Raw genomic sequence first — 24,712 nt, 5'->3', positions numbered from 1 at the left:
TAAAAAGACAAATACCAAGTACATGTAGGAAATATGAAATCTTCAGGCTTATAATGAAGCTAAGGGAATATGATTTAATTAGTGTTTTTTAATCCCTCAATGTTGAAAGAAGAGAGACATTTTATTTTAAGAATTACTATATAATTGAAATTGACTTTATTTAGTGTAGAACTTTGTGAATTTTAACACATATATAGATTCATGTAACTAACCCTACAATTAAGATACAGAAAAATTCCATCACCCAAAAAACTCCCTTATTCTCTTCTTTTATAGTCACATTCTACCTCCACGCATAAAGCCTGGAAACTGTTAATCTGTTATTTAAAGGGAAAATGTTGTTTTCCCTTTGAAGTATATCATATACATATAATCATATGTATACCATTCACTCGAACAACAAGGGTTTGAAATGTGTGGGTCTACTTTTATGCATATCTTTTAAAATAAAAATTATATCTGTAACTGAGTACCCCTAAGAAAAAAAATATGTTACTATTATTATATTTTCTCTTTACTTTTCTGTTTCCCCCTGCTGCCCACTTCCTACTTAGCCCTTTAGAAATGTAATTATAACCTTTTATCTCCCCTTCACCGACACTTTTACAGGGCAAATTCATCTAACTACGGGCTTAGAAGCTCCAAGCAGAATTCTCTTTTACCAAAAGAATGCCTTGAGAGATAACAGCCAGTTTGCAACCTAAGTATTCCCACTAAGAAACTCTTTCACCTGGTGAGTTTCAGCCACCTTTACAACCTAGTTCTGCCCATAAAGATGCCAATGTGACCACCCAGTAGATAAGGCACTGAAGCAAGTGGGTGGACCCCACCAGCTCATTTCTTCCCTTGCAGGTCATTCATGCCAGCCATCCTCCACCCCTACCTTTAAAAGCGCATGCTTTCTCCACCAAAAGTGAAGTGGTACCCTTAGGTCTAGAAGCCTTTACTCCTTTTAACATGGACAGGAGGCAGAGAAATACTGGGTAAAAAAGGGCAGGGTCCCTGGCAGTGTTCCACCCTCAAGCCTGGGCCCACAGCCCTAAATGAGAACTTCACATGCCTGTTTTTCCACCCGAATGTTGCCTTTTGCCATGCCATGCCCCTCACCCTATACTTTTCTCAGCACAGCTGAGGAGAGAAGACAAGCATCTGAACATCAAGAGAAGTTTGGCCAGGGATGGGCAGAGAGGCGGTCAGCCACGGACAGCCAGACTCCAGGGGAAGATTATCTTCCCACTCCATCCTCTTTCCAGTTCCCCATCTCAGTAAAAGTCACTTCCATTACCCAATAAAATCTTCTGCATACACCACCCTTCAATCTGTTCATGTGACCTGATTCTTCTTGGACACCAGAGAAGAATTCGGGACACACTGGGTGCGGGAACCCAAAAAGGCTGTCACACTGACTCTTCTCCGAGCTTTGTAACACTTAAGCCATCCATGGACAGCAAAGCTAAAAAAACATTGTAACACACACCCTCTGGGGCTCCGGAGGTCTTGGGCAACCCCTAGACACTGATGGGAGCTGGTACAGGGTTCATTCCTTCTGGCCCCTCTAGGCACTTACCCCAGCTCCTGTACCCGCTCAGCTGTGTGCTCCCCTGCCAGCAAAAGTTTTAAGCACACACGCCTGTCGCAAGCCCCGCGAAGGGGTCAAGGGAACTCTCCCGTCTCACTTTCCCTAAGTCAGCTTTGGAATAAAATAACACATTCTTTATACCAGACCTTAGTGACCTACTGAACCTGTATTTCGGTTACACACCAAGTGTGCTGGCCTCATTCACCTCCCCTTCCACCTTCTCCACCTCTTCCACCTCTGCCACTCCTGAGACAGCCAGATCAATCCCTCCTCTTCCTCCTCTTTCTCAGTCTGCTCAACATGAAGTTGACAAAAATGAAGACATTAATGAGGATCCACTTCCACTTAATGTTAATACTAAATGTATTTTTTCTTCCTTATGACTTTCTTAGTAACATTTCTTTCTTTAGCTTACTTTGTTATGAAAATACAGTACAGAATATCGATAACATATAAAATATGTTAGCTGGCTGTTTACGTTATTGGTAAAGCTTCCAGTCAACAATAGACTATTAGAAGTTAAGTTTTGGGGAAGTCCAAAGTTATCCACTGATATTTGACTGATGTTCCACTGATGTTTGATGTTGGAGAGTTGGCACCCAACCCCCACATTGTTCAATGGTCAACTGTATAAACTATTATTATTAGCATATTTTACTCAGATTTGTTCAAGTTGTTGCATGTATCAGTAGTTCTTTTTTTTTTTTTTTTTTTTTTAAACAGAGTCTCACTCTGTCACCCAGGCTGGAGCGCAGTGGCGCAATCTCGGCTCACTGGAACCTCTGCCTCCTGGTTTCAAGCAATTCTCCGGCCTCAGCCTCCTGAGTAGCTGGGATTACAGGCACCCCCCACCACGCCCAGCTATTTTTTTTTTTTTTAAGTAGAGATGAGGTTTCACCATGTTGGCCAGGCTGGTCTCGAACTCCTGACCTCGTGATCCACCTGCCTCGGCCTCCCGAAGTGCCGGGATTACAGGCGTGACAGTAGTTCTTTTTTTTTAAAACTAATGAGTATTATTACATTGTATGGAAGAATCATAGTTTGTTTATTCATTCACCTATTGAAGAACATTTGGGTTGTTTCCAGTTTTTTATTATTGTAGATAAAACTACTATCAACATTTTGGTACAGATATTTGTGTGAACATAAGTGTTGTTTCTTCTGAGGTAAATACCCAGGAGTTGGAGTTCTAGATCATATGGTAAGTGTATATTTAATGTTATCAGAAACAGCCAAACTATTTCCCAGAGTGGCTATGAAATTTCTCATTCTCATCTGCAATGTGTGAGACTTGCAGTTGGGAATGTCAGTATTTTAAAATCTTAATCATACCAGTAGTTGAGTCGTGGTAACCTATGGTGGATTTAATGTACCTTTCCTTAGATTTCATTTTTCATTCTCTTCGGTTTTCGTTTTCTTTCCATTTTATGGGAACACAAGCCTTCAAAAAGCTCATAATTTGTTGGTATAATCAGACAGAAAGTATTATTCATGTTATAAGTTGAATAAAACACAAAAATATTTATTAGTTATAATAAAGGACTTAGGAAAGTCCATACAAGTGAAGGTAGTATTTAGGCTGACCTATCTAAGAAATTGGTATTCAACGGCCGGGCGCGGTGGCTCAAGTCTGTAATCCCAGCACTTTGGGAGGCCGAGACGGGCGGATCACGAGGTCAGGAGATCGAGACCATCCTGGCTAACATGGTGAAACCCCGTCTCTACTAAAAAATACAAAAAACTAGCCGGGCGAGGTGGCGGGCACCTGTAGTCCCAGCTACTCGGGAGGCTGAGGCAGGAGAATGGCGTAAACCCAGGAGGCAGAGTTTGCAGTGAGCTGAGATCCGGCCACTGCAGTCCAGCCTGGGAGACAAAGCGAGACTCTGTCTCCAAAAAAAAAGAGAAATTGGCATTCTTGGTCCTCTTAGGTTGTATCACAGGTCACTTATGCAACGGCCTTCCTTGGCAGAGAACTAAGCTCCCTGGCTCTAGGACTCATAAATGACTATTATTTATCTACCAAATAATTATATACCGAATGCATAACTATCTACTGCATGTATCATACTTCACATAAGAAGTTCTCTGTTGCGTGAAGGCCATAGGCTTTGGAATTAGTCATACCTGTGTTTGAACTTACAACTTCTTGGCCCATTTACTAAACCAACTCTGGCAAGCATTATGGATTGAATTGTGGCCCCTATCCCCCATTCCTATGTTGACCTTCTAACTCAGAATGTGACCTTATTTGAAGATAGGGTCTCCACAGGGGTAATCAAATTAAAATGAGGTTATTTGGATGTCTAATATAACTGATGTCTTTATAAGAAGAGGAAATTTGGACACAAACATGAACAGAGGGGAGATATGAGGACCCAGGGAAGAGATGGCTATTTACAAGCCAAGGAGAAGGCCTGGAACACATCCTACCTCACCGCCCTTGGAAGGACCCAATCCTGCAGATAACTTGCATTATAGACTGAATGTCTGTGTCCTTCCAAACTTCAAATGTTGAAATATAATCACCAATTAGATAGTATTTGGGAAAGTGGGACTTTTGGGAGGTAATTAGGTAATGAGGGTGGAACCCTCATGAATAGGATTAGCGCCCTTATTAAAAGAAGACAGAGAGCTAGCTCATTTGGGCCATGTGAGGATATAAGGAGAAGTCAGCAGTTTGCAACCTGGAAGTGGGGTCGCACCAAAACCCAATCATGCTGGTACTTTCACATCAGATTTTCAGCTTCCAGAATGGGGATAAATCAATTCTATTGCTGAAAGGTCATCTGGTCTATGGCACTTTGTTACAGCAGCATGAAGTAAGACACCTTGATTTTTGACTTCAGCCTTCAGAACTGTGAGACAGTAAATTTCGGTTGTTTAGTCCACCCAGCTTGTAGTGCTTTGTTACAGCAGCCTTAGAAAACTAATACAGCAAGTTACTGACTTTTCCCTGTCAGTTTTCTCATCTATAAAAAGGGAATACTGACTCTTAACTCGCCACGTTGTCAGAAAGCATGAAACAAGAATAGTGGAATTACCTGGAGCTCAGTGATAATGAGGACTTTACTCCTTTTATGGTGTTCTCATGTACATTTGTTTTCGTATTGTTAGAAAGTTTATAGTAAGCTAAAAAAGGCATTCCTTGATTTCCTTAAGTCTATGTATTTAAGAATTTCGAAGTGTTCATTAAAAGTCATCTGGCAAAAGTCCTCCATAATACAGATTGAGAATCGTGGCTACATTTTTTGGTAGTACACTTAAAATTTCTGAAATCTTAGTTAAAAGACGTTCAAACTAATGTTTTAATATGGTGACTTTAATATTTAATATGATAACCTTACCATACTTATTGAACATCTTTTTAGCTTATTTTGCAAACCATGTGAGTGATTTGTCAGAAGAAAGGCTCAGTTTGCCCTACTCCAACACAAGAGAAAGAGGAAGTGTGAGCACGTAGACTCTGGTCAGATTCTCATTTTATCTAGCCATGCCTTTGGAAAAGATATCAAGTCAAAACTAAACAACATAAACAAATAGCAACGTAATAGTTTTGACTTCCTATGTTTGAAATTCCTATTTTCACTAATTGTTTCAATTCTTACAAATTCAGGTTTTCTTTGAGAATGCATTGAAACCCTCTTCAAAGAATATAAAATTATACAGATATCCACTTTGGTTTTTATTCAAAGATCTACTGAACAGACTTTCTAGACGTTTAGAATTACCAAATAGCAGGAAAGAAATGTTTAACCGGAGAGTAAAATTTAGAATGAAAACAGTATTTGATCTTCCTTGCATCTTACCACTCATTTCTTTCTTTCATTTGCTGTGTGAAAGCCCCATGTAATCCTATTTTATAGTAGATTCTTGCCTTACAGAGTACTTTCAGATGCTATTAAAAGTCAGAGGTTAAAAAGAAGTCTTAAATCATCAGACACACAAGCCTAGATTTCTGAGGTTGAACAAATATACAAATGTTTACATGCTGCTCCAGGTCTGAATAATTATATAGTCTGTACCTCTAAGTTCATGTCATGAAAAAGACATTTTGTATCCCTACATTTTCCTCATATATATTAGGATATATATATATAGGATATATATATTTTCCTCATACATATAAACATGTATGCTGTACTATATGTTAAATATTTCAAGAATAAATAATAGTCAATATAAGCATTTTTTGCCACCAAACTATTTGAAAAAAATATTCCAATTATTTTGTTTTATAAATGGAATTCTATTCACTTAATTTTTAGTAAACATTTTATACATATTACATACATGGCGATTACTGCTAAAATGTGTTTAATATAGAAAGTATACATGTGAAAATGTTTGTAGAAGTACAAACGGTATGAAAATACCTAATTCCTTTAAAGAAAAAACAACACAAGTTTTGCTTTTGACAACCTTCTGTGTATCAAATGTTAAGCTTGTTGAAACAATTTATATCAGAACTTACTTCCAACCTGTGGTTTGCTCTCTCACCTCCTGCCAGGCGTTACTGCTGTGTCGCCTCTTCAGAAGGCCTTCCGTGACCACCACATTTTAGATTGGTCCCTCCTTGCTGCTCCACCTTTAGACTGGGCTACTATTGATACAAACCACCTGAATGCAGTATTGTTGTTCTCCACACATAGTTTATTTTAGATAGCTAGTACACCAGTAAGTACTGGTGCTGAGAAATGAATCAGTACTGAGAAAATGAATTTGAAACTGTATTACTTAAAATCCTTATATTAAAAACATTTCTTTAGGAAGCTTGATCTACATTCTGAAATATATTTCATACACATTACAACAAATTACTAAAGTCTATCTTTTCAAACTGAATAAAGCAAAGAGAGAATTTGTTTTTGTCTTCAAACATAGAGATCTAGCATTTATTAAATTAAATCCCACTGCTAAAATCTAGGGCATTTAAATCTTCACTGGTATTAGCACACACTATTAGCACACACTAAATAATAATAATAATAAGCACATAACACAAGTTATGCTCTGATTTTGCTTCAACCTAGCATTACTTGATTTACCATCAACTGCCAGGCTGGAAATTGGAAAACTGGGATCAAAGTCACATCCTTAAATGCAATTTTAAAAAACAGGTACAGAAAATCCTAAACATGCAATTGTACCCAAATTTCATATTGAATTTGAAATATAAAAAGGCAGTTTATACCTTTTGCTATATTATCTATAATTAGAATGATATTGAAGAAACTCAACTAATGAATTATGTTAACAAATCTAAGGAAGATACTGGCATTAATATAGAGACTTTTAAATTATGGGTGGAATACATTCTTAAAGACTTGGATACAGATTAACTTTTTGTAACATGAGTTTTGCTGGACGCCCATTTCAAAGCAGATTACAACATTAACACTCTTCAAAATTTTAGTTAATACTTCAAAGGCTGAAGGTACCACAGATGATCATGATCTTCCTTATGGATCAACTATCTCATAAAATGTCTTCTGTAATAACATTTTTTATTTTGATTAATAACTTTGTGAGTTGATTCAACAAGATAACCATTGCAGTTGACATAAAAATACTAAAAGTTAATTATAATTTAATCTTGTTCCTTTAGGCTAACATCTACTGTTCCTTAGTAATAGGAAAGTTTTTATAGACTCAAAGATCAAAGATTATCTATCTATATACATATATATGTATATAGATAGATATATATATGTGTGTGTGTGTGTATGTATATATACATATACTTTTTTATTCTCACTCTATCTCCCAGGCTGGAGTGCAGAGGCATGATCTTGGTTCACTGCAACCTCTGCCTCCCGAGTTCAAGTGATTCTCCTGCCTCAGCTTCCTGAGTAGCTGGGATTACAGGTGCACGCCACCACGTCCAACTAATTTTTGTATTTTAAGTAGAGACAGGTTTCACCATGTTGGTCAGGATGGTCTCAAACTCCTGACTTCAGGTGATCCACCCGCCTCAGCCTCCCAAAGTGCTGGGATTACAGGCGTGAGTCACCGTGCCCAGCCTATATTTTTCATATTTTTGAAACAAGGTAGTGTTACTTTCTTACCCAGCTGGAGTGCTGCGGCATGATCATACCTCACTGTTTCCTCAAACTCCTGGGCTCAAATGATCCTCGTGCCTCAGCCTTCTAAGTAGCTAGGGTACTACCAGTAGGCGCCACCTTACTCAGCTAATTTTTTTGTTTGTTTGGTTAGGGATGGATCTTGCCATGTTGCCCAGACTGGTTACAAACTCCTGGCCTTACACAATTCTCCCGCCTTGACCTTCCAAAGTGTTGGGTTACAGATATGCACCACTATGCCTGGGCAGCGTAATCTTTTATTAATATTTAGGATTTTAAAAGATGACGGTACTGTCAACTAAAAATAGGTGTATATTTTACCTTTATTTTTGAAAACAAAAGTAAAATGTGTGAGATATTTGAAAGCTTTTGGTCTGGGTTTTTTTTTGTTTTTTTGTTTTTTTGTTTTTTGAGATGGTGTCTTGCTCTGTCACCCTGGAGTGCAGCAGTGATCTTGGCTCACTGCAACCTCCGACTCCTGGGTTGAAGTGATTCTCCTGCTTCAGCCTCCCGAGTAGCTGGGATTACAGGCACGTGCCACCGCACCCTGCTAATTTTTGTATTTTTAGTACAGACAGAGTTTCACCGTGTTGGCCAGGATGGTCTCAATCTCCTGACCTCGTGATCCTCCTGCTTCGACCTCCCAAAGTGCTGGGATTACAGGCGTGAGCCACCGTGCCTGGCCCAGCTTTTGGTCTTTAACATTTTCTAATTGTTTTTTTTGTTTTTTTGTTTTTTTGTTTTTTTTTTTTTTTGAGACGGAGTCTCGCTCTGTCACCCAGGCTGGAGTGCAGTGGCTGGATCTCAGCTCACTGCAAGCTCCGCCTCCCGGGTTGACGCCATTCTTCTGCCTCAGCCTCCCGAGTAGCTGGGACTACAGGCGCCTGCCACCTCGCCTGGCTAGTTTTTTTTGTATTTTTTAGTAGAAACGGGGTTTCGCCATGTTAGCCAGGATGGTCTCGATCTCCTGACCTCGTGATCCGCCCGTCTCGGCCTCCCAAAGTGCTGGGATTACAGGCTTGAGCCACCGCGCCCGGCCTCTAATTGGTTTTAATTTACGTGGGATACTGGTATTAGCACACACTATTAGCACACACTAAATAATAATAATAATAAGCAAATAACACAAGTTATGCTCTGATTTTGCTTCAACCTAGCATTACTTGATTTACCATCAACTGCCAGGCTGGAAATTGGAAAGCCGTATCCTTATCCTGAAATTTAGTTATAACAACTTAGTAAACTATTTTAGATGACAGATTTGCACAGAAATTATTTCTCTGCTAAAGTTACAAAACAATTTTCTAGGTACACAACTTGTTAACTGTGAATCAATAAGTATATGGTCATATATGATGCTATGTCAACATGAAATAGCAAACCTTCATTATCTGAGTATGTTAATAAATATCTTAGTTTTTTGAGCTCTCTTGGTCAGAAAGCTTAATATAATGGAATGAGCACAGACTATGAAGTCAGACTTTAGTTTGAATTTTGACTTTGTAACTTCCTAGCTACCTCACTTAGGCAAATTACTGTATCATTGAATTTCAGTTTCTACATTTTAAAAAAGGAGACCATAATAGCTATATTGCTAAGAAAATTTAAAGAATGAAGCATGTTTGGGAGAATACTGGGCATTTATTAGGACCCAATAATTAAGAACTCTCATTATCATAGACAAGCATTATGACATATTATACAAGTGCTTTAAAAAAGTCACAGAATTATATAGACTTACTCCTTGTCAACAAATTACTCAATCTGTGGGTTTCATAAACTTCCCACTTAGAGTCTTTGTATCACACAAGATAAATACTATATTGAGTCATTGTTTTTTATGTTACTCTCTTTAAATTGAAAGGCTTTAAGAACACAATAGTATGGTCTATATATTTCTGAATTGTGGCTGAAAGACATGGAATATTAATCAAGATTGTGAAAAAAATACCACAACCAGATGAAAATTCAGCAACAGTAACTGCTTAGCAAGGACCTTCCAGATTGCAAGCTTGTCCTGGTGGGCTAACTTTCAGAGCAGGGCAGGGACTTGTCCTCTCTTCACACCATACCCTATGGCTTCACAGTCCCTGGCACCTAGTAAGTGCTCAATAAAACATTTGTTGAATGAGTTAATTAAACATACTTCTCCTGGATTCAAGCAATTGTCTTGCCTCAGGCTCCAGGGTAGCTGGGACTACAGACACATGCCACCACACCCAGCTAATTTTTGTATTTTTAATAGAGACAGTTTAATAGAGACAGTTACCATGTTGGTCATTATGGTCTCAATCTCTTGACCTCATGATCCATCTACCTCAGCTTCCCAAAGTGCTGGGATTACAGGCATGAGCCACCGTTCCTGGCCACATACTGTATATTCCAATAATGGTCCGTAAGGTAGTGTCCAGGTGTCCCTTACATACATAGGAAAGAAAAGAGAAAGATTTGGTTTTTGCTGACACAACAAATTCAGGGTTAGCCCTGTGTTGTACATTCTCCCAAGAAGATACAGACTGGTATGAATTAAGTCAAGGGCAGGGAGTTGTGAGGAGCTCACCACACCTCCACCACCATCACCAGACAGAAATTGAAGCCTTCTCTTTCTCTTTAGGTTTCTCTTACTCTCTGGACTTTTCCTTCTCACTTTATCTACCAATATCTCTTTCTCCATGCATTCTCACAGTGCTGTAGCTCTTTTGTCTCTCTTTCCTGCTTTCTTTTTACATTTGGTTTTTCATTTTCTCAACTCTTCTCTCTCCTCCAGCTTCTCCGGCTTCTTGGTTCATTCACACACTCACTGAATGAACACACACCGACTCACACGGGCCTCACATAACATACTCCCCTTATACATCCATTCACTCACTCACCTCCTGGCTTAACTTTTTTTATTTTAAATCAATGATTAGAATGCTCCATACTCACTGATGAATAAGGTGGGGTTTTTTAGTATTTGGCTTTTCTCAACTGTTTTTTTTTTTTTTTTTCTTTTTTTCCTGAGCATGTGGGACTGTTTCTTTGTTATCTTCTTTTTCCCCTTCCCTTCTTTTTAGAAAATTATTTTTAAAATCTCTGCTGGTAAATTTGTGAATCATCAGGGAGAAGAGATGAAGTAAGTAGTATTGCCTTACAGGTGACCCTACCTTTACAGATGATTGTCACTGAATGCAAAGCAGCCAACGGAGACAAGTGTACTCATTTAAAAATAGCTGATAAAATGTCCTTATTACCTATGTCTTTAATAATTTAGATTTTGAGTGCCTACTCTTCTTTATTTTTCCTACTTTTTAATTTTTTCTGTTTTTCGCTTCATTTTTTAAAATTTCATGAATATATAATAGTTGTGCCTATTTATGGGTTATATTTGATATCTTGATACATGTATACAATGTGCAATGACCAAATCAGGGTAATTGGGATATACATCATCTCAAGCATTTATCACTTATTTGTGTTAGGAACATTCCAATTTCACTCTTTTAATTTTTTTGAAATATATTATTGTTAACTATAGGTACCTAATGTGCTACAGAACATTAGATCTTATTCCTTCTAACTGTATATTTGTGCCCAGTAACCGTCTCCTCCTTATCACCCTCCCCACTACCTTCCCCAGTCTCTGGTAACCATCATTCTACACTCTATCTCCATAAGATCAATTTTTTTTTTTTTTTTTTAGCTCCCACATATGAATGACCACATGTGATATTTGTCTTTCTGTGTCTGGCTTATTTCACTTATATGTGTTTTTTTCCTCTTTTTCACTCTTCTACTACTCCAAAATTTGAGCGTTGAGATCAGGTCTTTACATTTCTTATTTCAAAATGAAAGTGGTTTATAAGTTTTAGTCTGAGGCCAAGGATACTTCGTTATCAATGGCTGGGTTTGTGTAAAAATATTATTTCATTCAAATGCTGATTCTGTGAGGCTGGAGAGAACCCAGGAATCTGCATTCTTCATAATTATCCATTTGATTCTGGCATGCAGCCAAGTTCAAGAATCACTTTTAAGACATCTGAATCTACCCAGTCCTGGAGAGAGTGTGAAGTTAATAACATACTCTCCTAGAGAAAATAGGACCAATATTTTTATTCTCCAGATAAGTAACTTAAAGTTCAGAACTGAAATTACTTGTTATTGACTAGAATAACTTCTTCAATATCTTAGAGAGGCAGGAAATGCCTCTTGTTTTTGCTTAAATTAACACTAGTATCTTTAATAGAAAAATGTTTCAAGATATTTTATAGGATAAATTGAGTTTACATAATTTTCTTAGTAAAATTAAAAAGTAATCTATTTTTTAATGTAGCATGAATGTTTTATATTATTAACCACAGAAATTACTATTTGGCTTTTCTGTGAAGGAAAGTAAGACTGATTTGTAAATTATATATATTTTAATTTTTTATAATACATGCAATATGCTATTATCTATGTTACCCAGATTGTGTCACGGGAGATGATTTTCCGAAGATAATTAATAAATAAGGGCAAGAGTACCTTTTTATAAGATTACAACAAAATTCTTCTTTGTAATTTGAAATGTGAGGTGTCCTCTTTTTGTATTTATCAAAAGTGGCTGCAAAGCACCCTGGCCCCTTTGTTTCCATTTCTTTTGATTGCTCTGTGTTCTACATGCCCGCTTCTATGATGATTAATCATCTCAACCTATTAGAGTCAGGATGGATTTGGAAGTGTAAGATGGGATGAGAGATAAGGAGACAAACATGTGGAAGGAAAAACAATTTCCTGGCTTAATAAAATTAAAAATACCCCACCTGCAAAACCTGACAGGTGTGTCTTGAGTTCTAATATCACATTCAATGTGAAATAAACTTCTTACATTAATAATAAAAGATTAATATAAACTGGAAATAGATTGTGTTAGAGTGAATATATATAATACATAAAAAGTATACACAAGAGTATCATATATGTATATTCTTATATATGTATATATACAAACATGTATATATAAAAGGCTATATGTTTATGTATATAATACACTCAGCCTGACACGATTTATGCTTTAATCATCATAGGAAAAAATATATTGATGGTCTTTCTATAATGTACAAAAATAATGTGAACACGCCACTAAATTTTAAAATACAGTTCATTTATTCAAAGTTGCACTTAGAACACAGTGACTAAATACAAGCAAGTGGGGGAGGGCAATAACCTTAGTAAAGTCTCTTAATTAGAAAATTGATTTACATCATCCTTAGGTGGGTATAATATTCAGCAGTGACCCTTGATTGTGATCTAATGTTTGTGGAAGCAAAATCATAAAAATTTGCTTCTATAGGAGACTGGAAAAAAAGAGCTTTGAGTCTGCGAATTAAGAATGAGAATCTAATCTGGTGTAAGATAGTCATAGAGGGGGCTCTGTGGGAGACAGAACTGAGCACTGGGCTTAAAGGTGTTCAGGTTCATTTAAAATAAATTTAAAAAAAATTAAAACCCACTCTAAGCTCAAACCAAAAATAATCATCGGGTCACTATTTCATGATTTAGTTTCTTGTCTTTATTCTTCCTCTAACTACGTTGAGTTGTAACTTGCTTACACAAAATTCACCCATTTTTAAGTACACAGTTTGATGAGTTTTGTTCATCCTGTAACATTAGGTATCCACAACCACAACTGAAAAACAGAACATCTGCCTCCAAAAAGTTCCCTCTAATTGCTTCCATTTTAAAAGTGAGCAAATCAAAATGCAGGGGTTAACTGTCAAAACAGGTTTATGACAGAGTCTGGCTTAAAGTGTATTTAATTTATAATGTTGTATTTGAATGTCTGATATGCTCCAATCTTTTATCAAGAATAAAAACAAAGGAGTTGAGAGAGAAAGAGACTGAGAGAGTCTCTCTACTTTCAAGGACAAACAGAAAAAGTGGTTAAACAACTGGTTAAAATAAGATGCAAAAGAAAATATCAGAACAAGGAATGCCAAAAAGGCAGACAATGAGACGCATCCAACATCCTAAGAAAAAGGAGGAAGCCAGGAAATACTTTATCGGGGAAGTGACCCTTGAGCTTAATAACTCCCAAAATAGTGAGTAAACACTTTGGGCAGGATTCATTCATTCATTCATTCATTCAAGCGATATTTATTATAGGCTCAATATGCGTCAAGTACTCAGATAGAATCTGAGGATTTAAGCATCAACCAAAACAAGGCACAGTCTCCTATGATTAACAATTAGCAGGGGGTCGGATGTTGGTAGATTTAAGAATCCCCAAAGCAAATACTAATCAAAAGTACATGGAAATACTAGAGCACAGAATAAAGAAGGGCATGGATTCATGGTGGAGGAAGATTCCCATGAGGAAGTAACATTTATGTTGTAAGCTAAATTAGGAGTAAAATTTAATAAAACAAAAGGAGAAAAATATTATTTCCAGCAAAGGGAAAATATGGCAAATACTTGAAATAGAAGAGAATATTTAGCTGTAAGAAAACCAGTATCATTGGAGAACAGTGATCAACAAGCAAGCAAGCCGAAACAAAGCCAGAAAAAAAGACTGGGCATTTAGTTCATTCAAGATCCTGCTGAATGCTTCTGAAACTTCAACATCAATTCTGATTCAGTGGGTCTGTCCTAGGGCTCTACAACTGGCATTTTAAATAAAGCCTCAGATGATGTTGTCGCTGCCCCCTTCTCGTACAGCACTTTAGGTAGCTACGCTGTAAGCTGTCTTAAGCATTTGCAAATGTAACTGGCTAAAGGATTGTACACAAAAATCATATTTGTGGTTTAAAAGGTCACCCTGGCTACAGTAAAAAACATTTTTCCTAAAGCAGAGAAAAATCAAATTCTTCAAATGCAAAATAAGTTAGCCCTCTTATGAAACTCAAATGAAAAAATTAAATAAGCCTAAATAAAACTATTAACTTAGGAATCCTTAAGTCTTCCATACTGATATCACAAAAGTGACCAAAGAAATAATGGATGAGTTCTAGGCAAAAAAAAAAAAGAAAAAAAAAAAAATATATATATATAAAAAACACAGTCTTATGATTTTAATTAAATATATACATGCACATATGAAATATTTTATTTATTTATTTATTTATTTATTTATTTTTATTTATTTATTTTTTTTGAGACGGAGTCTTGCTCTGTCGCCCAGGCTGGAGTGCAGTGGCCTGATCTCCGCTCACTGCAAGCTCCACTTCCCAGGTTTAGGCCATTCTCCTGCCTCAGCCTCCAGAGTAGCTGGGACTATAGGCGCCCGCCACCTCACCCGGCTAGGTTTTTTCTTATTTTTATTTTTTAGTAGAGATGGGGTTTCACCGTGTTAGCCAGGATGGTCTCGATCTCCTGACCTCGTGATCCGCCCGTCTCAGCCTCCCAAAGTTCTGGGATTACAGGCTTGAGCCACCGCGCCCGGCCGAAATATTTTAAAATTGGGAGCCTCAAATTGATTTGTAACTATTGTTAGAGGAAAGAAGTGACTGAGAATACTGTCAAGATTATTATTTTTTAAATTAAAGGATAAGTAGTATATTAAAAGCTCTGACAAATTACTAAGAATTCAAAAATAAAAATCTTAAAGGGAAAAAAGAGGCAAAGGATTTAAATGGGTTAGAAAAACAGGAAATAAGAAAGATAAAAAGGCAATTGGCTATTATTAATACATTCCTGAACAGATATTTGATATAACTAATAATAAAATAAACTTATTTTCAATTCATTTAATATATTTATAAATATTAAAATTATTGACATTAGCTAGAGTTGTGGATAGTTTGGGCAAATAGATATTCTATACTATTTCTGATTTAAAAAATCTTCTCTGTAGGTCTCTCAAGAGAATCAGAAAATTATTGATCCATTTTGGTTGTCACAAGTATATGCCTTCACTGCTGCTCCTAAACTGCATTTGCAGTGGTCTACACAGATTAAGATGGTGAGATGAACTGTGAAGGCAGTCCTGGGTTCATTCACTTTATCACTGTGGAAACAGCCACACTACCTCATATCACAGCAACAGGAAAAAATGTTCACAGCCTACCAGCCAATTTAATTTATTATAACTAAGCTTCAGATTGATGGATAATACAAAATTAAAATTATGTTCACTCAAGTCAATGTTACCTAGAAAATGAACTACTGAAAGAGATGAGATTATAAACTTGGAAAACATTCACTACATTTACCTCCTTTTTTTGTAAAGCCATCTATCTATATGAATGCTTTGTGTGAACAAAAAACCTAATATTTATGGAACAAACATGTATCATACGTTTTAGATATATGAAATAATTTGATCCTTTACAACAATGCTATATGGTAGAAATTATTTCCTATACGTTCTCTACCCCAACTCACCATCTTGAGGGGAATGTTCAGAAAGATTATGTAACTTCTCAAAGGCCACACTGTCAGGAAAGGTAACAGTGGTATTTAAATAAAGGTCTGGCTGCCCACTAAACTCTTATCATATATGTTTCTCTATTGATACATTATTTTTTAAAAATTTTAATCCAGTTCTGTTTAACTCATGCTTTGTGTAAAATATGACTTTTGGTTCAAAAAGCTACTGAAACATTTACTCTTCATAATTTAGTGAAGTAATTCATGTGAAAGTTTTTATTTAAGAATACATAAGAGCTAAATATACTTCTTTGAATCAAACTTGCTATACATATTTTAGTGTCTAGTTTTAATATTACTACGAAAATCATTATTTCTCGTCATAATTTTCCATTAAAATCACATAAAATAATTATATATCTTCAGTGCTAATGGGTTATCTTATTTTGCTGCAGTTCTAAAATCTGAAATCTCCTACAATGAGTAGTATTTATTTCTACTTTAAAATGCATCTCTTAAAATTAAACTGTATAGATGTTTTGATTTTGCATTTTAGCTGTAAATACAAAATTTCCTTTTTATAAAAATCTATAAACCTATTTGTGGTTCACAGTATAATACTAGCAGTTAAGTTTAAATTTGAGTCTATTATTGATAACTAAGTTTTTAAATTAAAAACTGCTTTTTAAACTATATCTTCAATTTTAGTATATAGATATTTTAATTGACAAATCAATTCTTGCAACTTCAATGGTTTTTTAAACCATCCAATAAATTAATCACTTTTAATACTTTATTTCCTAGATTAAGATATAAACAAATCCTGGATCGTGAAAAGATTTTTATTTGATCAGATATGCTATTTGAGTTTAGTATAGCCTTTTATCATTGGTGAAGACTACATCTGTTTGTGCAAAACAGCATCTCTGAGGAGTGAAGTTCTTTGTTCTGGTGAAGAATAATCCTAATTACTGACAATGGCAGTACCTTCCTGCCCTATTATTGACCTCGACTTTGACCTGGCTGGACCACCCTCACAGGAATGGAGGGTAATAAAGTCCCTGGCTGACTCAAGCCTGAGTTTAAGCTAAGCAGAGATAATCAATCACTGAAAATTAAGGGTTGTGGTTTTGTGATGTGGACATTTACTGGGGACTGAGCTGAGATCGCCAAACACCATTCATTTAAGTTTTCAGGACTGTCTCAGAGTAGGATCAAGGGTATTTTAACTAGTACTTCAGGAACTGTTTACCAGATTCAGAGTACAGAGATATGATCTTACAGGCAGAGGGAAAAAAAGAAAATGAGCATTCCAAATCACAATGGTAGACTGAGTGTAAACAAAGAGTTAAGCAGAATGAACTAAAATAGCCTTCAGGAAATAATACTTTTCTTATTTATCTCAAACTTTGATGGAACCAAACTCATTAACATCTCACATTTCCCAGTTGATAAGGTGTGTGTCTTTGCTAGCCAAAATATTTTGCTCCCTAAAATCAATTCTAGAATATTAGACAAACGATTGTGCTAGGCTTAGATCTTCTTTTCAAGATGTTATTCCTAAAGTTTTGCATCTTCCTCCTCCACTCATCTTTTCCAAAGTATGTTAGTGCTTCTGAAGATCAAGATCCTCTTGATCTGTTTTAAATGACTGCGGCTCCTAAATTCCAATCCCACTCTGACCTTTCCCTTTTTAACATTACCCCTGAAACTCACATACCTTTGTTAACATAAAAAAAGGAACTCCTTTATCCAGGCAAAGCAGAGCTGCAATGTAGCATTTGAATACACTTAGCAAGAGGCAGGGCTGTTTCTTGTGTATAAAGCCTTGAAATATCCCTTCAGATGAGTTGTCACTGATGAATGTACAGACTACCTTGGAGAATAACACCAAAACACTCAGACAGAAGTTCCACATGCTTCACTAGCAAACCATTGAGCTGGAGAACCTGCATTCAGATATTTTTAGAGCCGGCTACGTATGCATGGTTACTGAGATTGCATGTCCTTTTGTCTTGTCAAAAGTAGATAAGTGCCTTTAGAGATTTATCTTGGATGTTTTGCAACATCCCACAAAATCTATAATAATGCTGTGTATATACTCTCTAGGTACTTGGTATATATGAGTTAATGAGTTGATGAGATTTGTTCTTTTAACTGATACTTTCAATAAACAGCTTTATTCTTAAAGTCAGAGATTCTACCTGCATGATTTAGAGGAACTTGAAAAGCTCCTTGTCATGTTGGCGTTTTAAATCAAATACTATGCCATCTAGAAGAGACCAAATATCTGGGTGCTATAATAGAATATCGGTAGGTTTCCAAATGACATCCTCAAAAGTTGTATTACTAGACTATAAGAATTCTGATTTAGGAAAATCAGGAACTCAAGCTAGCTGGAGTAATCAGTTGTTGGTTACAACTGAATTAGAATTTTTAAGTGAACCTTGGTAGATTTCTCTGTGAAGAATATGTTATTTCTCTGAGAAGACTTTCAGTATCTCACTTATCCAAAGTTGGTGGATTTCATGGAATGCTTCTTCTGGAGACGGAGCGAAATTTGTCTGAACCACCTGTTCATAATGTCTCTGAAGTAAATATGGCTATAGCCAATGTTTGTATAATCCTGAAACTTGCTTTTACATGTCACCTCAAAGTATCCAACTGGGATATGCCATTCAGTTATGCTCCTCGGGAAGTATAACCTCCTGCCACAAATAATCCTCACCCCTACATTTATAATTCAATTTCCAAGCTGTCACTCACACACCAAGGGAGGTTAGCTTCTAGGCAAACAAAATAAATCCAGTAAAACAAGATTTCTTTCACATAGACATTGACGATTGGTTTATCATTCCTATAGCTGTTGTAATTTAAAATGAGTAGATCATCAATTTCATTAATTTAAAGGACTTGGGCTTTTTTGTTTTGCTTTGTTCTAGCAAAAAGACATTTCTTAGATCACTTTCTATTTTAGACCCTGTCTTTCTCTCTCTACCCTAACACAGAACAAACAATTATAAAAAGGTCTGTGGAAAGAGTCAACAAATTATTTTGATAAATAGATAGTTTCAGATCATTTTATTTGTGTTTGTCACATTAAAAGAAAAAATATTCTGAAAGCATGTATTGATTTATACTTTCCACTGAACAAAAATGCCTTAGCTTTGCAGTTATTTATTCTTTAAATAAAATTTGTGCTTTAGAATATATTCTACAAATATAATTTAATGAAGTAGAAGAGTTGAATGAAATCAGAAGATTCTAGCTAGCAGTGTAGTTTTGAACATGTCATGAAACACTTTGCACCTCAGTCAATTCATTTTAAAACATATTTTAAGGGGTAAAACTAAGACATATCGACAGTCCTTTCAAGGCTTCTTACTTTCTTGGTCTAGATGGAATTCATCAAATGAGACCAAGGTGATGAAACACAAAGCAGCCTTTAGTAATTTCAGTTCTGCTTTGGCTGCTTTATCATGTCCTGATGTTAATTTATCTGTGATTAATATGATATAGGTTTTTATAACTTGGAAAATATATAATCCCTTTTTGTAAATGCCAATATTTTTAGTTATGAAATCAGCACACCTGCATATTAAATATGATGATTTTTCTTTCACATAGCTATTCCCATTGAGGGCCTTTTTTTCTTTTAGCTTTTTCTCCTTTAACATTTAATATTTAAATAGTATTTCAAGAAAATAATCAGTTAAATCAGCATCACTTTAACAGTAGTGTAATATGAACCCTCTCTGACCTATTTAATTGGAGATAGCTTTTAATGAAGGCACTGAGCAATTTTACACACACACAGACACACACACACATGCATCTGTAGATTGTATGTATTTATATACATATAAACCCATGATCTTAAAGTTAGCCAAATGCAGTTAAGAGATAATTCTGCTTTCTAAAGAGTAGCACAAAAGTAATGTTTAATTTCATCTAGACTGGAATAGCAGATACAGAGATTATTAAAATGTGCCTACAATTTATTATTAGGTTGCAAGTTATGGAAAGTAGTTTGGAATGACATTTGCTATATTTAAAATTTTTACTCAGGTTTCCACAAACCATTTAAGTTTTTATTTTTTGGATTTAAAAATTTATTTTTTTTTTTTTTTTTTTTTTTTTTTTTTTTGAGATGGAGTTTCGTTCTTATTGCCCAGGCTGGAGTGCAACGCCTGATCTCGGCTCACTGGAACCTCCGCCTCCCAGATTCAAGTGATTCTCCTGCCTCAGCCTCCCCAGTAGCTGAGACTACAGGCATGGACCACCACGCCCAGCTAATTTTGTATTTTTAGTAGAGAGGGAGTTTCTCCATGTTGGTCAGGCTGGTCTCGAATTACCGACCTCAGGTCATCCACCCACCTCAGCCTCCTGAAGTGCTGGGATTACAGGCATGAGCCACCACGACCGGCCAAAAATTTATTTTTTTAAATAAAACCCTTCAGAAATAGAAATTAAAACCGACAAAATGTATCTATAAAAATTGACAAATATAGTAATGCATTTGCACATTCATTCATTATTGAACATCTACCAAGTGCCAACCACTGAGAAAGGTACTAAGAATGTAGCTGCTGACTAAACATATGAAGTCCCCCCCTTTTTTTTTCTTGAGACGGAGTCACTCTGTCACCAAGGCTGAAGTGCAGTGGCGCGATCTCTGCTCACTGCAAGCTCCGCCTCCTGGGTTCACGCCATTCTCCTGCCTCAGCCTCCCGAGTAGCTGGGGCTACAGGCACCCGCCACCAAGCTCAGCTAATTTTTTTGTATTTTTTAGTATAGACGGGTTTTCACCGTGTTAGCCAGGATGGTCTCAATCTCCCGACCTCGTGATCTTCCCACTTCGGGCTCCCAAAGTGCTGGAATTACAGACGTGAGCCACCGCGCCTGACCTGAAGCCCCTATTTTTATAAGTTTACTTTTAAGTGAGGGGAGAAAGACCGTAAATATTGAAAACATTTGATACAGAAGCACCCACAATTTTATGTATATGTAAAATAAATTAAGTGTGAGAAAGAGCATAGAGTGTACTCCACAGTATTATTTTACATTGATAGGTCAGGATGTCATTTGAATTAATATATATTTATGTGGGTGTTAAGTATATATTTGTACATAGAGCAGATATTTATATTAAAATAGAACAGATTCCTGTCCTCGGCACTATTATTAATTTGGACTGGATAATTCTTTCTTGCAGGGGACTCTGTTCGGTACTATACACCATTTTACAGCTTTCCTGGCCTCCACCCATTAGATGCCAGTATAACTTCCTCAGTTGCAACAACTAAAAATATCTCCAACCATTGTCAAGTGTCCCCTGGGGGAAAAATCACCCCTTTTGAGAATTGCTCAGGTAGAGTATCTGCATATGTTAAAATATAATAAATAATTGTTTAATCTTTTCCATTATGTAAATATCGTCCTATCTCTTGGAAGATACTATGATAAATAAGACAAGTTCTTTGATGTAATTTAATATGTGAGACTACTTGATTTTCTTTTACTTCTTCACTCTCTATTTCTCTTTATATATGCCTCTTTCTTAAAATCTGTATCTATACATTGAAATTTGTATGCCTATAAGTATCACTAGTATCTATAGACATACACAATAAGTTCTCACATAACATCATTGATATATTCTTGAATACTGCAATGTATAACGAAGCCAGTTTTTTTTTCTTGTCAATGTTATGACAAAACAGTGTTGAAGAAAATGATTTCATTCGAGGACCAGCTGTATGTTATTTTTCTTAAAGATAGTTTCTAAGAACCCACTGATGACATTTAGTGAGGAAATAGTGTATATGAAAATGAAACAAGGTTATATTAGAATTGCAACTACAATAAACCTCCTCCTTCAGCACCTCAGGCACTCAGTTGACACCAGAGAAAGACTGCTTTAATGGTAAAATTTATGTCCTAAATTAAGAGACAAGACCTAGATAAAGGTGACAAAAGAGGAAAAGCATAAAATTAGTCTAACAAAGAATAAACCAAGCCTTAACAAAACTCCATACATTTTAAAGTAACATAATCAAAACTTGTATGTTATTTAATCCACATTTTCACACATACCACAAAAGATTACTGGATATTAGAAAAAATGAAAACTGACTACATTAGTTTTCATCATAGGGATGTCTCAAAAGTAAGTAGAAGAAAAGGACATATTATGTGCAGAAGATCAACACCACAAATGAGTGTCCACTTCTTATCTGAAAAAATGATAGCCTAATATCAGTAGTTGTAATAATTAATCAGGTTTATTTAACTCAACTCCAGTGACTAAAACTAACAACTAGAGGAATTACTACTTAGGGGCATAAGGAAGTTGAAAGAATGAGTACGTCTATTGCTGAAGTAGTGATGAAAATGTTCTTGCAAGAATGAATGGAGAGAATTCTACTTCAGGTGTGAGATAGTGAGTGGTGCTAGACTCACTCTCCTGGCATATACAACTATGAAATATGTGAAGACAATAAATATAAGGTTACCATCTTCAGACATTGGAAAACAATCATCTTAGAACTTCGGTGCCTGACAGAAAGGAAACACAAGGCATAAGCTATATCTTAGCTCCAATTTCCTGTCTAAAGATTCTTTCTGAAATGCAGTACAAATCAATGAAGCCCAACAGAATAGACTCACTGTGCTGAAGAGGCAAATATTAAGTTTGATGCTTCTGAAGCAGATGGAATTGGAAAAACAGAGGAAAAATTTACACAGAGAGCAGATTTAAATATCAGGGTGGAGTATAGTGCTCTCGTCTTGGTTTAAGGCTGAGCTGCACATGTGCAAAGGTATACTGAGAAATAAAAAGACTAGAGATAGCACAGGGCTAGGAGATATTAGCATATGTAGACCCCACCTTCTCCTCCAGCACCTCAGGCACTCAGTTGACCCTACCGAAGGACTGCTTTAATTGTAAAACTTATGTCCTAAATTAAGGAACAAGACCTAAAGGTGACGAAAGGGGAAATGCATAAAATTAGTCTAACAAAGAATAAAACAAGCCTTAACAAAACTCCATACATTTTAATGTAACAGAATCAAATCTCTTATGTTATTTAATCCACATTTTCACATATACAACAAAAGATTACTGGACACTGGAAAAAAGGAAAACTGACTATATCAAGAAACAAATAGTAGTTCATTGAAACAAGACTTTGATGTGACCCATGTAAATGTATTTAAGACATTCAAGAAAAATATATTGAGTGGCTTGTTAAGTAATCTCTACAGTGAAATGGCAACAATAAATAATATTCTAAAACTAAAAATTGTAGTATCTTAAATAAAAAATTCACTGGGTAGTCTTAACAGCAAATTAAACAGCACAAAAAAAATTCAGTGAACTTGAAGATAAATTTAATAAAAGGGTAGTAAGATTGAAAAAAAATCAACAGAGGCTTATAGTCAATGTACAATACTAATAGTTGCAACATAATTAATTGGCATATAAGCTGGGTATAATTGGAGTCTAAGAAGAAAAAGAGAATGATACAGGAAATACTATTTGTATAAATAATTGCTAAAAAGACTCCAACTTACATATTCAAGAAACTGAGTAAACAAAGTAATATAAATTTTTTAAAAAACAAACTAAGCATATCACAATCAAATGGATGAAAAGTAGAAAAAAAAGAGGGATGTGTCAAAAGCAACTAGAAGAAAAGGACATTAGGTGCAGAAGATCAACAACCCAAATGAGTGTTGACTTCTCATCTGAAAAAATGACAGCCTAAAAATAATGCCACAAGTTCCACCATTAAAAATCAAACAATGCTAAATAATACATAAGTCTAAGAGGAAAACTCAAGAGAAAATTTTGAAAATTTTATATTAATTAAAAATGAAATTAAATTGAACAACTTATTAAAATTTGTGGGATGCAGTGAAAGCAATCTAGAGGGAAATTTGTAGCATTAAATGCATTATACTAGAAAATAAGGGAGATCTAAATTCAATCATCTAAGCTTCTATCTTAGGAAACTATAAAAAGAAGAGCAAATTCAAAGTAAGTAGAAGGAAAGAAATAATAAAAATTAGAATAGAAATCAATGAAATTGAAAACAGAAAAACAATAAAGAAAATCAATAAAATCAAAAGCTAGTTATTTGAAAAGATAGGACTAAAATTAGGTAATATTAGAAATGAAAGAGGGTACATCACTACTTATCCCATGGACATTAAAAGGATAATGAGATAATAATATAAATAATTTTATATCCACAAATGTGATTACTTAGATGAAATAAACTAATCCCTTGAAAGATACAATCTACCAAAACCCACACAAGAATAAGTAGTAATCTGAATAGACCTATAGCTATTAAAGAAATTTAATCAGTATTTAATAATCTTCCAAACCAGAAAGTACTAGGCCCAGATAGGTTTCCTAGTGAATTCTACAAAGCATATAAGCATGAAATTATTTATAGTTTCTATAATTTTCTTTTAGAAGATAGAAGTAGAGGAAATACTTCTTAACTGATTTTGAGGCCAGCATTACCCTACTACCAAAACCAAAGGCATTACAAGGAAAAAAAATTATAGAACAATATCACCCATAAAATGATGCAAAAATCCTCAACAAAATATCAATAAATCAAATCCAATAGCATAAAAAAGAATTATATAGCTAAGTGGGATTTATTTGAAATGTGAAAACATGGTTTGTTGATTATGTCAGTAGACACAAAAA

The 24,712-nt window shown here is 35.5% G+C and overlaps 1 long non-coding RNA gene across 2 annotated transcripts in view; it reads left to right on the top strand.

Moving 5' to 3' along the window:
* The window catches only part of LOC110743456, a 48,579-nt gene that overhangs the window by 10,345 nt on the left and 13,522 nt on the right, over positions 1-24,712 (top strand). The window contains exons 2-3 of one of the 2 annotated variants that reach the window (XR_004183710.1): positions 610-733; positions 21,200-21,355. This is a non-coding gene — a long non-coding RNA (uncharacterized LOC110743456). Of the gene's footprint in view, positions 1-609; positions 734-1,123; positions 2,228-21,199; positions 21,356-24,712 lie in introns of those variants that run through there. The other variant, XR_002522541.2, reaches the window with a different exon arrangement.

The sequence above is a fragment of the Papio anubis genome, chromosome 5 (genome assembly GCF_008728515.1).
Source record: "Papio anubis isolate 15944 chromosome 5, Panubis1.0, whole genome shotgun sequence".
Taxonomy (NCBI): domain Eukaryota; kingdom Metazoa; phylum Chordata; class Mammalia; order Primates; family Cercopithecidae; genus Papio; species Papio anubis.
The sequence above is the reverse complement of the archived record's forward strand: the minus strand, read 5'-3'. Positions and strand labels throughout refer to the sequence as shown.